Genomic DNA, 13,743 nt, shown 5'->3' on the forward strand with positions numbered 1-13,743 from the left:
GTCGCATGGAATTATATGAGGATTTTATGTCGGTCATCTCCCTCCACTTTTTAGAAGTTTATAATCTTAACAGGTCAGACCTTGATAATGCAAAATTTATAATAAACGAGTTAATATTAATGTTCAAAAAGCTGCCACTTGATATAACCTTTACATTTTTCACTATTTAGTGTTGGTTTATTCTTTTAGTTGTGTTTGAAGTAGACTAATTGGACATTTCAGTTTTGAGTGAAAATTACTCATGCTTAGATCTATTCAAATTTAATGCTAGCATATCTTTAGTGATTTCTTTAAGATTGCATGAATGTAAACAAGTAGCTAGCTGTGCAGTCTCTTTTCTGTAAGCTACATCTTGAAGTGAAACTTACTCTGACTTTAATGTTTTTGTATAAAAACCCAAATTTTTAGATCAGTTTTTCAACTGTATACTCTGTTAGTCAATATCTCCAGTCCTTTCATGGGGCTTGAATTTGCTGTCATTTCCCACCCTACTGGCCTGTCTTGCTGGTGATGAGAATTGACAAGTAAGTGTTTTCCAAAAGAGTAATAATGAACTTGACTTTCTTGCTTTTTCTCTCGGACTGTTAAATTCCCACACTTGGATTTCCTTGAGTTCTTACATGGAAAAATAAGCTACCCCAGCATTTTGGTTCTGTTGAAATCGATCACATATTCTTGTTTGTGAAAGATCATGTGGAATAATATAGTATGTAACTGAGCTCATATATGTGCCCATATAGTTTTCAAAATACAAGTCAAGTGTTTAACAAATTGAGTTCTTTTAAAAGTTAGACCTTCAATGAGATGATTTAAGGATATAAAAAAAGCCTTGACAAAAAAAATGGATCTTGTCTGCTCTTTTTCCGAAAGTTGAGTCTAACTCTGATTTAAAGACTGTGCAACTTGAGGCCTTTGAAGGTCTGTAAAAATGATTCTGGGTGTTTAGAACTCTGGATTTTGCATCATATAACCCACGTCCCCTCCTTTTCCTCTCTGGTACTCTTCATATCTTTTCTGCAGTTTTCATATCATAGATCTTGCATGGGCTCTACTTTCATTTCTCCTGAAATTGTCTTTTCATTGTCTCCTCTCTTTTTAACATCACTTTTATGGCATTTTTCTCAGGCAACGCAAATTGCTATTTGAGAATATTCCATTCATGTAAGTACATGTTTTCTCTTTGTTGTGGCGTACTATTCCAAATGGGATTTCAGCTTTACACTTTTTCTTTAGGCTTACTTTTTAAGCTGTTTAGAATGGTATTATGTCAGAAGTTGGTTATATTCCTCTTGTCAGAGAAACTTGAAGGGATCCTTTTCAGCTGTGATGCGAGTTGTGATTGGGGGTGATACCCCCAGCTGGAGAATGAGAGAGGCCACTGACCAAGTGCAGTGGGCTGGGAATCTAGGGGCAAAAAAGCACACGTTCAGCAGAGAGGAAGAGACCCCTACCCAGCCTTTCCACTGTCCCTTTTCCTGCAAATTTGGAGCTATGTCAATTTGGGTTTAATGCTAGTAATAGTCTCCGGGTTGAGACCGGGGCCCTAAGTGCCTCAAATTTTTCAGTTCTGCCCAGGATCACACCTGCTCTTAAAGACCTCTTTGCATACCTGTTAATTTCCAGGAATGAAGATAGTATTGACTAAAAGCAATTTCTACAACCCAGAATTAAATACTAATCCTTTGTTAATCTGGTATTATTACCACTTTGTTTCTACTTTATCTGACAGTTCTGTCTGGAACCTAGCAGTGTGGCTAATGGCTAGTGGTGTGGTCACTTATTCAGCTGTGTTCTCTTTTGTGTATATATACAAAGCTCATTTTGGGTTTCCAGTTATGGTTTTCTTTGTATTAGAAGAAGGAACATCTTGGTGAAAGAGGAGAATCCGGGATAGTGATTTACACTGTACCAGTGTTTAATCTGGAACATTTCTGAGGTTGATTCGAGAGCATAAAGGTGTACTCATTGCTCATACGTATCCTTTTATACTTACAAGATAGTACATACATCTGACTTCATACTTAGGAAATGCACTTGACCCTTTTCTTCCCTGTTAGAGATCTAATGCCACAGTGAATAAGAAGAAGGAGAATTGGGAATTGATTTCACCCTACTCAGATACAAAATTTTTCCTGATGCTGGAATTTATAAAAATTAGATTTCTGTCTCCCCCCCACCCTCCTTAAATACTTTCTTTAGAGTTCCACTTTGCAGGAAACTAATTTATTCACTTTCTAAAGTGGCCTAATATTTGTCTAGCAAGGAAATCAGCAAAAGAGTTCTCAAAGAATCTAGCAATGAAATCGAAAGTGTCTACTGTCACCACTGGTGATAAATCAAACTGATGTTAAAGATGCAAATACTCCATCCAGTATTCTCTTCGTTTCTGGAATTGTTTACGTTAATTAAGCCAGCAAAGTACTTCATTATCTACTATGCTACATGCTAATGGTAGATTTAAAGTTTCACTGTTTTGTAATATGAACAAATTTCTGAAATTAGATTTAAATCTCTATATCCATTGTGTTCTAAGTCTGTATACTAAATGATAATTAATATTGTTAAGTGGGGGGAGTATAATTATTGTACCACAGTTAGGTTTTTGGCTTATAAATACAAGAGGTTTTAGGAAACACTGGAAACTACCACATTCAGGGCGACTTTTGTCCATCTTAAGAAAGTGATTAAAACAATATATAATGCATTTTTATTAGACTGTCAGGAATTTAATTACATTCAACTTAGCATTGTAGAATTTTAAATGTACTCTATTAACTAAAATTAAAAAAAGCTGTTATAAATTACTGATATTGGTTTCTTTGCACCATTTGACTATTAGGACGTTGACAGATGACACGGTAAGGTTATTCTCAACCTTGAGAATTTTAACTATGTGATGTTGATGGCATGCTGTGCTAACACCTTTGAAATTGCTAAAAACCGCATGTTTTGGAAGTGTATTGTTTTTATAGTGCTAAAATAAGAGGCAGAACTGGTAAAATACATTAATTTGTTGCTTTAAATTAGTAAAAGGGGCAAGTTGACACGCTAATTTGAAAAATTTGTTTACAAATTGCTAGTCAACTTTGAATCATTCAGATCAGCTCTCATTCTTTTGGAGATGAATTGCACACTTCAGGAAGAGGTAAAAAAGTAAAGACATGTCAGCTTTTCAGAAGTATGTAGTTGCTAATTAAAATAGACCAGACTAAAAACATCATGTGTGTATTTTTAAAAATTTTGCTTAAAAACAAGAGAACCAAGTATGCCTTAGTGTATGTTCTGCATGTTGAATAATAGGCTTTCTTATTAAGTAATTAACACACTTAATAGCACTATTACAGATTGTTGTATAATCAAGTACATTATTCTGATAAATGTAATTATTGGTTCATGGTAAAGAAATAGCAAGTAATAATAACGATAAAATACATATGCATGATATAGAGAACAAAGCATGGCACTCCACTGACCAAGTTTTGGATTCAAATTTACCTATATCTGATATGAAACAGGGTGCTTAGAACATAGTTAAGCACTAAAAATGCTTAGCACCCCTGATATCCGAAGTGCCACCTTGGCATTTGGGTAAGGTGGACATGCAGACGTAAATGAGACATCTCGATATAAAAAATTGCAGATATAAAAAATTGATTTATAATATTGTGTTCTTCTGGTTAGTATCAAAGCATAGGATATTTATATGTAGACTTTTGTAGATAACATTTACTTTTCAAATAACATGTAGAAAACTGGCACTGTGGAGCACTTGCGCAGCTTACGTATGTAATTTCTTGCCCTGCCAGGTAGACGTTGTCCTCGTTTTACCACTGAGTGCATTGAGGCTGAGAGGTTAAGTTGGCAGCTCACTCAAGTATGCACAGCTGGCGAGTGGTGTAGCTGTGGCTTGACTCTTGCTCCACGTGGCTCCAAACCCATACGCTTACTGTGCCGACTTAGCTTTCAAATGGCTTCTTAAGGCCAATAATAAAGCCATCTGCCGTTTTTGTTTGAACTTTTACGAGAATATATAGTGGTATATTTGTAGCAGGCTTATTGAGCTGTCATTCACACAGCATATAGTTCACCCATTTAAAGCATACGTTTCAATGGTTTTTAGTATATTTTGAGAGTTGTGAAACCATCACTACAGTCGATTTTAGAAAATTTTTATCACCCCCCAAAGAAACTTTATACCCTCAAATAGCTACTCCCCGATTGCCTGGGACTCTCCCAGCCTAGGCAATCGCCAGTCTGCTTTCTGTATATAGGTTTACCTCTTTGGACAATTCCTGTAACTGAAGTCATACAATATTTGGACTTTTGTGACTGGAAGCTTTCCCTCAGCACAATGTTTTCAAGGTTCATCCACGTCGTGGGATGTGTCAGTACTTACTTTCTATTGATAACATTCTGTACGATGATATTTTTGAGGTTCATTCACACTTTATTGGGAGTCTCTCTTTTTTTCTGTTTTCATTATACTTTTGTCACATGACTCTGTCCCTGCGCATTGCCTGCCCAACCCACCATGTCTACTCTAAGTTCCAGACACAGTCATGCTACGAAGTGGCTTCAGCAGGCTCCTCTAGAAGCTGTCTCGCTCTGATTGTACATTAATAAATGGGTTGCTCCTCCGAAGAGTTTCTTAACCTTCGTTCTCCATGCTGTTTCTGCTCCTGACCCCTCATCCTTGTAAATGGGCTTGGTCAGGTCGGAACCTCTGGGCTGTCACCGTAGAGCCCTGTGCATGTTTTTATCAAAGCAGTACATCATTTATCTGTCTTTCTCAGTTTAAACCTTCTGAAGGCAACGGCAGCGCGTTCTCATTAGTACTTCCAGGCATGTTGTCTGGCACATGTTAAAATATTTTCATAAATTTTTTTGTCGGAAGAATGAAAGAAGGAGTCACTGTTTTGATCACCTGCGCGGCGTTGTGGCTTCCTTGGATCTGCGCCTGGCTTGGTCCTGGTCCTGGTCCGGCTTCCCAGGAATGGAGTCCTGCTTCGCACAGGATGGAGAAGCTTTCACAGGGACCTGCGATCAGTCTCTGACCACCTGCCGGGGTCACTGACGTGGCCTTGCCCCGGCCTTCATCTCGGATGTGCACGTGACCATCTCCTGGCTTGCTCATTGATCCTCTTCACGTCGACTCGCTGGCTGAACTAGTCTCCCCAGCTCTCACTTTTTTTGTGAAATTGTGCTTTAGCCTGACTCTTGAGTAGGCCAGGGCTTGAGTCCAGAGGAGGATCGATGGATAGTCTAGGTTAGATAGCTGGACCCGTTGTCGTGGAACTTAGGGGATAAGCAGGGCTGTCTTGAATAGGAGACACCAACAAGTAAGTATTTTCTGACTTATTGTTGGTTGATGAAGTGTGGAGAGAGCACTGGATTTGGAATCAGAAGGCTCTTTGAAAGAATTTCACCACTCCTTAGCTCGGTCACCTTGGCAAATATTAATTGGATTATTCACTTATCTGGAAGGAAGACCTAATTATACCTTGTCTGCCTTCCTCATAGGGTTTTGGTGAGTTTCACTCAAGCCCAAGTGTGGTGAACTGTTGCGTTTAGTTCCGTCCCTTTGTAACCCCTTTTAAACATATTTCCTGATGTATGGAGAGAGGGGCAGTGTGACACATTTGCAGTCGAGTCTTACAGGGTACGTGTCTTGTAGATCAACGCAGAGCTGTTAGGCCGGGATAGCTAGATATTTTGAGGGCTCTTTAAGCGATTTCTTGTGAGTCGGAGCTCAGAGCAGCATTTGCCACTGATGCTTTGTGTTGGCAGTATGCTTTCTAATTAAAGGTCGCCATCCCCACAACATACACATTGCATGTGTGCTTTTAATGTAGAACTTCTTAATGTGGACAGAACTTGAGAGAAGGCGTCCAAAATGGCACCTGCTATAGTCACGGGGTCGAGTAATAGGATTTTTAAAAATATTAAATTGAAACATCCTGGGAAGCACTAATATTACAAACCTATTTCTTTAAGTTGCTTTGTTACAGGTCTGCAAAGGTACTTCACATTTTAAGGTTATTTCTCGAGTTACTATCAGAATTTAATTTCACAGGGCTTTGTTCGGTTAGAAGAACGAAGTATTACTATAGCATTGGGGTCTCCAGGCAAAGTTAACATACTTTCAACAACGCTCATTCACAACTATCTGGATAGTATTCACTCTACAAGGCGCAGTCCAAGGTGCTGAGATCACATCAAGGTGAAACAAATCTTTGTGTTTACAACCCTCCATTGTTTCCCCCGGGGTTGAAAAGAAGGCTTTCCTCGCAGAGGCAAAAACGTTGGGAGGGGGAAGGACCATGCGGGAGACACGTCTGAGAAGGTGAACTGGAAGAAATTGAACGTGGACGTCACAATGCTGACTTCTCCATCAGTGTCCACTTCTGGCGGTTGAGGAATTGTGCCTGACTTCTTTTAATCTCCCTTGTCCCTCACAACCACTTACCTGAAGCACAGAGCTCCCGCTGGCCTCCATCTCGTCTTTCATCCCGTTCCCGCCCGCGTGACTCTTGTAATCCCTTGCTTGGCCTGCCACAGTGGTTTTCCAACTTCTCTGACTAGGACCCACAGTAAGAAACATTTTATTTCGTAGCCCAGCGCACACGTACACACAGAGTCTCTCCGCTGAAACACACGTTTTAGAAAGACCATTTCACGTTTCTAAGCAGAATGAACTCTGACCTTTTCCCTCTCATTCTTTCCCGCTCCTCTTTCCTCCCCTCCGTGCCATCAAAGTGATCCCATCCGCTGTCTCGAGTCCATGACCTACAGTGGTTCGTAAGTATAGGTAGAAAAACAGACATCGGTCTGTGCAGCAACGGGAGGCAGTTCTGCGATCTCTCTCCGTTAGCACCTGCCCGTTTTCACAAGTAGTCGAATGTGAGAGAGCTGGCTTGGAATGCCAGCCCTGCTACTTAGTAGCTCGGGGACGTTGCATAAGTCGTTTAGCTTTTGAGCTTCCGTATCCCTGTTTAGAGGGATTTTTAAGGGATAAATTCAGTTATGCATGCCAACATGCTTGGTAAACCATTCATTCACAATATTAATGGTATGATTAGTATCCCATACTTTTCTGGAGGTATGATTTATATACCATATAATGCGCCAGTTCTGAGTGCAATTTGATAAATATATTCGTGCTTACACTACAATTATGATGTAAAACATTTCCATCATGCCAAAAGGTTCCCTCTGCTCTTTGCTCAGTTCTTCTTCTGCATCCTGGCTCTTGATCGGTTTTCTCAACTATAGCTAAGTTTCTAGAATTTCATATAAATGGAATCAGATAGTGTACTGCCTTTGTGCCTGGCTTCTTAGCATAGTGCTTTTGAGACGAATCTCGTCTTTGGGTGTATCAGAAACTTTTTGTTGCTGACTAGTATTCTGTCGCTTGATGATACTATAATTGGTTTACATATTCAACAATTTGGGTTGTTTCCCATTTTTGGCTATTAGTAACGCCGTTACAAACATTTGAGTACAGTTCTTTTCTTGGACATGTTAATTTTGGGTGGGGAGTGGTAAGTGTAAGTGTATGTTTAACTTTATAAGAAACAGATAAATTGTTTCCCCAATGACTAGTGATGTTGAACATCTTTTCCAGTGCTTATTTGCTGTTCCTATCTTTGAAATGTCTGTTACAAGATATAGGAGTATTCAAGTTTTTCTTGAGCGAGCCTTGGTAGTCTGTCTTTCAAGGAATTTTTTCATATCATCTACATTGTTGAACTGAGTTGTTTGTAATATTTTCTTATCCTTTTCATGTAGGATCTGTATTGATTTACTTGATTTGTAATTTAATTCTCTTGTAGCCAAAGATTACAGCTTGTGTGATTTCAGTCCTTTTCAATTTTAAGTCTCGGGAATGTGGTCTATCTTGGTGAATGTTTCATGTGCAATTGTTTTTGTTAAAATTGGCCTATAAATAGTAAATAGGTTAGTTTGGTTGATAGTGTTCACATCTGTATTCCTGATTTTCTGTCTACTTGTTCTAACAATTATCAAGAGGAAAGTGTTAAGTCTCCAAATCTAATTAAGAATTTTCATTTTTTCCTTTCAGTTCTATTTGTTTTTCATGTTTTTTTGAAATTCTCCAATATAATATATATACATTTAGGATTGCTATGACTCCTTTATCATTATGAAATGACCCTTTTTTATCTCCAGTAATATCCATTAGTTTTTAGACTTTGGAAATTTATTGAATTTCCCTGCTCTACTTGATCCAGTTTTCTTATTGCTGTCTAAAGAACTGAGATTTCATGGCTTATGTGATGCCAAACATTATGGGTTTCATATCTCTGACCTTTCCTTTTCTAGCTCTGTCGTGTGTGTTTTTCCTTTGCCTGTCTTAAACTATTGTTATTTCTCAGGTTTTTTTTTTTTTTTTTTTTCTGGAGCCACTGCTCTCCTCTGTATATAGTGCTTGACTGGGGTGATCCCCTTTGTCTATGTCTCTGCCTATGACCTTTTCCCTCAATTCGAGACATAGTAATGCGCTGGCTTGCTGAAAATCTTTGTATTGTGTTTCCTCCATATTTGAAACTGTATGTGCCCCAAATTAAACCCTTTGCTTTCCTCTTAAACTTTTAATTCCTATATTCTCCTGGAAGGTAGCTTCACTCTTCTAATGCTTCTTTCTGATTATTTCTTGAATCTAGTTCCTTCTCTCAGTTCCTTCTCTTAGAGCAGGAAGCCCTTTATTGTCTCTTCTAAGGACCCTCGCAACGGCTTCCGGTTGTTCTTTAAAAAGCCAGCTTCCTGCACAGCAACAAGTGACCTGTCCAAACTGCATCTCCGACCATCGTTTACCGTATTTGAAACTAGTTGCACCTGTTATCTCTAGAGCAAGCCTAAGCGCTCTCACCTGGGTATGAGGCCTCCAAAGTAGGATGCCACTTCCCTAGTTTGATATACACCTCTCGGTCAACTTGCAGGAACTTTCCGAGGAATAGACAGGTGCGAGATAAGTTAGTTGCTGGAGAATTTCCGAAGGGAAAGTAAACATGGCTGCCAATTGGAAGGTATGTGAAGCGATCGTGAGGACCACGTATTTTTTAAAACAATTTATTTAAATTAGTTTTGAGTATATAGTACCTTGGTTAGACATCTCTATAATTCATAAAACGATCCCCCAAATTGCTCCCTCCCTCTCCTGGCCCTCCATCTAGCCATCATATTAATGTTATTTATTAGCTGTGTGCTAAGTAGTGTCCCAAATGTTAATGTTATAAGCATGCTTAATTTTCAGAGCAAGCCTCTGAGTAGGCATTATTATTCTCATTTTTAAAGATAGAGAGACCGAGGCAAGAGGTTAAGTAACTTGTTCAAAGCCACGCGGGGCAGCCCGGAAAACTGGCAGACGGGATCCAGAGAACACGACCTTAACGAGAGTTAAACTGCCACCTCCGTGCTGTCCCTCTCCACCCAGAATGCCAGCGTAAAACAGAAGTGTATCTCATTTTCTGATTTCCTCGAAGCCATCAATATGAGAGTTCTGACCTTTAAACTGACAAGGAATGTTTGTATCATAGCCTTTGGTCTTAATCCTGAGAAAATTATAATTGTAAGGATATATTGTAGCTATGATAAGAAATTAACTTTTTTGAATATTTCTAATAAAATTGAGAAGGGGTCATCCCGAAGGGCTAATGATATGCGTGACTGAGATGGCAACAGGTAAAAGATATGAGATTTTACAAATGACGAAGTAGAAAAACCCTGCATGGAAACCTGGCAGGTGCAATCTGCGCCCAGATAGAATTACAGGCTTTCCCGCTCCCCCCCAAGTCCCCCACGGGGGCCTGGAACCAGTGAGGACACCACCTGGGTATGGTCTGGGCGTGGGTTCCGACGAGTGCTTTCAAGAAGCTTTGCCGTCTGACGCGGCATAACTGCTACCAGAAAACTCCAGCACATTCTGGGTGTTTTCTGTGAGACTGGCTCACTCAAAGATGAGTGCCCCAGATGGATGTGCCTAACAGGGCTGGGTTTTGCCTATCTGTAGACTATTTCTGTACCTCCCTAGATGCGATATGTCTTGTGGGATATATGCCAAATTAGATATCATACTTTAAAAAGAGGATAAAATGATTTTAATGAAAGAAAATAAAATGATTTTGATGACCTGAATATGTGCCTGTCAAGTCAGTTAATAGAACATAAATTATTAGCTTTAAAAAAGCTCAGCTGGAAAGAATCTTTTAAAATAATTTTCTTACTGGCCTGGTAGGATATAAGCTTTTATCGTATAAGTTCATTTTGCATTTTTATGAACTTATATTTTTACTGGTAAGTTAAAAACAATGATAAAGCAAAAAGTGTATTTTCTACAATTGTTCTGTAAAACTGTATATTCAAAATATACTTTTCTGTGTAAAGTAGAGATACCAGCATGGACTGGAGCAACTGAATGTATGTGGTAAAATACATCAAAACAAGTTATAAAATTTAAACTATTCACTGAGTCAGGTGGACTTTTTGAGCCCATCAATATGAGTTAATTAGAGCTTCCTGTACTTAGATTTTCAGTAGTAACACTTAAGCACTATCTTAAGATTTTAAATATTTATGAAATAGTTTAGAGAGCTTCTCCTTAAATCAGTAGAAACTTGGGAATAAAATCAAGAGCTCTCAGAGTTGAATATACTAAGATATGTAGGGTGTGCAGACTTGTTTATTCATCCTTTTATCCATTCATTCATTAAACAATTGTTGAGTGCCTAGTCCTGTTACAGGAATTCAAAGGTGGATAAGACTGTTCTCACTGGGAACAGTGGGGAAGCGTGTGCGCCATCAGTATACGTTTGAGTGCAGTGTGATGGGGCTGGAACAGGAGGAACACGTTCAGTGGAGGTGGAAAGGTCACCTTGGATCTTGGGGAAGACTTCATAGAGAAGGTGACTTCAGTAGAGTTTTGAAGGGTGAGTTGGAATCCAGGCTTGCAGGAGTTGTAGTAACCTTTTCCTCTGTAATTTACTTCCTGCATATTAACCGAATGGATTCCTAGCGGCTGTGTCAGGCTGGCAAGTAGAAAGCAATTGTTGATGTCTTCGGATAATTTTCATGAGTGGGTACTATTGATTTGTCTTTTATTAAAAACAACGTGTAACATTCACTTACAGAGCTAACTTATATTTTCTTTTTAAGTATAGAGTAATATATTTGAAGACAAGTATGAGTAGATGTGGGCAGATAGAACTTTGAAGTTTTTGAATATTCTTTTAAAATAATTCTGTGCTTTCTTCCTCTGAGTGGATGTTTTACTTACTACCTTATTCCGTGGTATTACATTACAGAAACGTATGCTTGTTGTTAGTGCAAGGGGCTGCTCTTTGATCAGTGTTGGAGAGAGTCTGGGTTTTCTTATTGAAAATATAAAAGGCATCACACCTGGCATTCTTTCTGATATAGTCGAGAAGGATTTACCAAGCCAAGAAGCTGTGGCTTGTGTCCCAGTTATGGAAGATAGTAAGCTATTCGTTAATTTACTAACTTGAATATTAAGAGAACACACTATATACTTAGTACCAATTCTAGGAGTGGTTTAGTGAATAAAAGAACAATTCCTGTTCTCAAGGACTTACACCCCAGTTGAGTAGACATCTATGATGAGGCAGTTTCAGAGTAGTCTATGTATTATTTATTCTGTAGGCAAGCAAGCACTAACCCAGTCGAGGCAGAAAGGCTCCTTCCTACATGAGATGGAGCTCAAACTGAGAGCTAAAGATTGAGTTGGAATTCGCCTGATTAAGTGGGTGGGACATGAGTCGTGGTTGTAGATAGGTTCTAGACACAAGAAACAGCCTGTGCACATTTCAGAGACTCTGGACTATTCATTACATCTAGATCATATAGTGTGAGGGTAGTGGACTGGTGAAGAGGAAGTAAGGTTTCGATTAGGATGGACCTTCGAGCCATGGTCATGAATGTCATCCTGAGTAATGGGGATACAAAGGGTAAAGGGTTTTAAGCACAGGAGTGAGGGACATGTTTGGATTTGCATTTCAGTGAGATCGTGTTGACGTCAGTGTAGAGAACTGCTCCAGGAGTTGTCGGGGCATAGAGGGTGAAGACATGGAGGCCATCTAGGAGGCTACTGGCGGTAGGGACAGAGAAGATGAATTAAGATATAGTCCACATGGTTTGTTTCCTTGTTAATTTTCATTAGTTATTACAATTCAACTCACTTTTCTGCTGACTTGAGCAACAGCAAAAGTCATAATCAATCCATGTCATCCCCAAGCACCTAGAATCTTTCCTCCCTCTGCAGGTCCAGTTTTTCTTCTAATCTGACATCTCCCAACTCTTCCAGACCTCCGAAGCTCTCCTGCTTTGACCTTTGTACCTCAAAGCCTGTCATCTTGAATGTTTGCTTTCCTTCTTGCTTTAATAGAAACCTAGATGTTCTTTGAAGGCTTTACTTTCCTGTATCTTCCTTCAAAAGCTTCCAGCTTTTTAAGCATTTCTGTGCGTCTCTCCTTGTTCTTAACTATAAGTTTTCTCCTCCCTCCCACTGACTCACTGAAGGCATAGGACTTGAGTTACTTTCTTCTTTTCCACCGCTGTTTCTGTTACTATTCCATATCTGCCTCCAGGGGCTCTTAACCTGAAGATTATGGTCCATCAGGGGGTTTGTGGTAGAATTCATAGTGTCCTTGAACTTGAATGGGAAAAAGATTAAATCTTTATTTCCCTTAAGCTTTAAGTGAAATTTGTTTTTTTTAAAAAAATTATGAATATAGGCTCCCCCTCTCCCCACGCACAGTAGGATTTGGCCTGTGACTTTATTACCACAGAAATCAGAGATCACAGATGTTTCAAAACAAGTTATTGAAGCTATTTCAAAACCTTTTTTCTTTTTTCTCTTTTTGGTTTGAAGAGCAGATTATTTCTCAGAGTTCTGGATCTAGAAGTCCATGATCATAGTATTAGCAAATTTGGTTTCTCAGGAGCACTCTTTCTGACTTGTAGATAACTATCTTTTCTCTGTGTCTTCATATGTTATTTCTTCTTTGCTCACATGGTGGGTAGTGGGGAGAGATTTTTGGTGTTTCTTCTTTTTCTTATGGGGACATCAACCCTATTGATAAAAAAACAAAATGGTTTATATTCAACACTTTGTATTAGATTTTCTATTACCTCTTAGTGTAATGCATTCATGAAGACCAATATATTAACATTATAATTTTTAATATTTATAATCCTGTTTTATTTAGTTTTCTTTGTAATTGTATGTATTTTAGGCATTTCAAAGCATTCTATGAGAAGCACAGTATTAAAGTCATCTATTAATATATAATAAATTATTCCAAAACTTAGTGGCTGAGAACCGTAATAAACATTTAACATTTCAGTTTCTTGGGTCAAAAATTTGGAAACAGCGTAGCAGGATGGTTCTGGTTTGAGATCTTTCATGAGATTATAATCAAGACATTGGCTCAGGCTGCAGTCATGGAGGACACATCTCCAGGGTGACTTGCTTCTGAGTGGCAAGCCAGGTGCCACCTGCTGCTGAGAGACCTCACTTTTTCCCTCTGTGGTGTCTCCACCGGCGTCTGCACTGGCTGCCTGTAGAATACGTCCTGCATGCTGTAACTTTCAAGCAGTTGAAAGGAATTTTAAGAGCATACTTATTATAGGTAATCTAAATGTAAACAAATTATTGTGAGTAGGCAATTATTTTTTTGGGGGGAGTGATGGTAAATTTTCTTTTCAAAGAAG

The 13,743-nt window shown here is 38.9% G+C and overlaps 1 protein-coding gene across 1 annotated transcript in view; it reads left to right on the top strand.

Moving 5' to 3' along the window:
- DIAPH3 (diaphanous related formin 3) overlaps positions 1-13,743 on the top strand; it is a 425,074-nt gene that overhangs the window by 22,222 nt on the left and 389,109 nt on the right. The window lies entirely within an intron of this gene.

Source organism: Pteropus medius, unplaced genomic scaffold (genome assembly GCF_902729225.1).
Source record: "Pteropus medius unplaced genomic scaffold, Ma_sr-lr_union100, whole genome shotgun sequence".
Taxonomy (NCBI): domain Eukaryota; kingdom Metazoa; phylum Chordata; class Mammalia; order Chiroptera; family Pteropodidae; genus Pteropus; species Pteropus medius.